This window comes from Epinephelus lanceolatus, chromosome 16, assembly GCF_041903045.1.
Source record: "Epinephelus lanceolatus isolate andai-2023 chromosome 16, ASM4190304v1, whole genome shotgun sequence".
In the NCBI taxonomy this organism is placed as follows: Eukaryota; Metazoa; Chordata; class Actinopteri; order Perciformes; family Serranidae; genus Epinephelus; species Epinephelus lanceolatus.
The window spans coordinates 10778653-10781351 of NC_135749.1; positions in this window are offsets into that span (position 1 = coordinate 10778653).

Below are 2699 nucleotides of genomic sequence, written 5' to 3' on the forward strand. Positions count from 1 at the left end.
TTTTAGATAATTCTGTAGCCATGACCATGTTTCACCTCTCCAGTGGATGTCCTTAATGGAGCTCTACACAGTTGAGAGATTGGTGGTGTAACTGCACAGCCTCTGCACATCTTCTGTCATTTTTTTTATGTGAATCTATGTCACTGTTACCCTCTGCATTGTTACAGTCCCCCCGTCCATATGTGCACAGTGGTTGGTGATGTTTATTCCAGCCCGACTGTCAGGTGGATGTCTTCTGGTTCAGACCTGCACGTCAGAGCGATGTGATGATGAACAGCCCAGTGACATGAAAGACTTAGGCCAGGACTATGAAACTACCTACGATTAGATTCAGAGATATTAGCTCAAGTTAACACTTGGAAAACATCATTTTTGTTAATCCTATAAAAAACATGGATCAATTATCACTTTGGTGGAACAGTTGAAATTGGATATAGAGATATATTTTAATGAGTTTTTAATGTCTGGGATAAATTTTTACTGCCACTCACGATTTGATTTTAGCAATGTTTTTGTCATGCATCTCCTTTTGCTGCCAAGCTGAAGTTAAAGAAAAAAAAAAGCTCCTGTCTCTTGCTCTTTTGCAGATGCATCCACACACCTTTGTATTTGGACTGCAGATTCTTTCTTGAAATCTAAAAGATTTAAATTTGAAGTCATTCTTTTTCTGACGTCTCAATTGAGTTCTGTTTTCTTTCTATTGCAGTTTTAAAAAATAAACAAATGTATTGACTATGGAATAAATGACACGATATTTGCTAGGTTTGAAGTAATAATGACTTATTGTACATAAGCATTTTCTCCTCCCTTGTACTGAAAAAAGAAATTAAATGGTTGTATATTGTGTAGAAAAGCAAACAAAAAGCCATGAATATTGTGAAGCTTGTCATTTCGTTTTGTGATCACTGTGTATTATTGTGTAACAAATGTGCAAAATGTTTGGGATTCTTTTTTTTCCCCCCTCCCTCCTCTGCTTCTTGAAGCGGTCTCCCTGGATGCATTCGCTTTGGTTGGGGACTAGTTAAGAGTTTGCAGGAAGGTGCTCATTGGTTCAGACACACAGGGTCTGCAGTCTGGTTCACATTACACACCTGAACATTTCTTTTGTTTTCTCTCAGAGCGTTGAAACTTGAAATAACTTTGTTTCCTTTCCTGATCTTGCTCTAGATAAAAGCACTTTGAATGTTTCACTTTGTGTGTCAGATTACATGGAGAGAATTGAGTGACCCTCCTGAACTAATGGTTTGATCCAGGGTCAGACTGATGTGCCAGTTTGGCCTCTCACCAAAGGACCAGACTGGTGTTTTTGCACGTTCATACACACCATGTCTATCCTACATTATTGCTGATTGTATGTCCACACATTCAGGCACATTGGCTTTCTATGAACCATTGAGTTGTGAAATTTGCTGGACTGGAGAGTAGGTGCTGACACATTTGTGCTACTCACAGTGTTGAAAGATGACATTTAAAAACATGGTGTCTAGTGTCCCTGTTGCTCTGACGAACACACTGAAGACTGTTCTCATTCAGACTTTTCTCAGAAAGGAGTTCCAGCTGTTTACAGTGACGAAGGGTAACAGGGACATTCATTGTGAATGGTAAATTGTTGATATGATCCTAATGTGCATTTCAAGTGGGTTCCAGCTTTTCACCATGGTTTACATAATTTCTTGGAACTTTTGGCATAAAAAAGTCAATTTTATACAGAAGTTTGGCTCTAGATGTTCCATCCAGGTATTCGCTCTTACATCAGTGGAACCCTGGTTTTTGTTAAATGGCCACGTCTGCTGCTTGACCTGAGAAGAACTGACCCTGAATCAGTGATCACTTTTCCTGCCAACACCAGCATACAACACGTATGGTCCTCTACTGTTTGGCTTTATCTTCTATTAGTTGTTGTTGCTAATGCAGGGAAATGTTTAATTTTCGAAATTAGTTTGATCAATTCTCAGTTGACTTTTTGTATAATGTTGACAATGTTGAAATAAACATTTGGGGACGCGGAAACAGACAAAATCGACCGGAAACTAATCTAAAAGTCCTTTTTTTTGTTTTTGCTTACATCAATCCTGACCTTTTGCACATGCTTGATATTTAACGGTCTTCAAAAAAGTAAAAGAAAATAATGCTGTTTGAATACTGCCAGTTGATTGACAATTATGCATTGATTGAAAAAATAAGCTAATTTTGGAGGAAATAACTTTGTAATATTTATCTCTTGCAAGCTATGTTTAATAAAGGTTGAAACAATTTGCTTCCAAGTGTGACTTCATTAAGCTTTTTGTATCAGGACTGTGAGACGGACTGTTCTGTCAGGGACTCTGGACAATGTTTCAAACTGTAGTGTGTCTCAGATGAAATGAACATTAGAACCTCTATGGCAGGACGATTTCATGCTGGACTGTTGGATTAAACTGCATCACTTTGACCTAATTTAGAAACTCTCTTATTTATGGCACATGAATTTTCACTGGGTTCTCAAGCCCAAGTTAACAGCTTAAAAATGTTTGTAAAAGTTTAGCTTCAGAATGTCTTCTTGGGCTTGGTAAAAAGCAGTTGACAAAACAACTTCACTTCATGGTGTGTGGATCCTGTATCAACCACTAGGTGGCAGGATTAGGTCAGATGAAAGGGGTCAGCTGTGTTGAAAGTTGCCTGGGTCTGACTCAACACAACATGAGAAACAGAAACCTCCG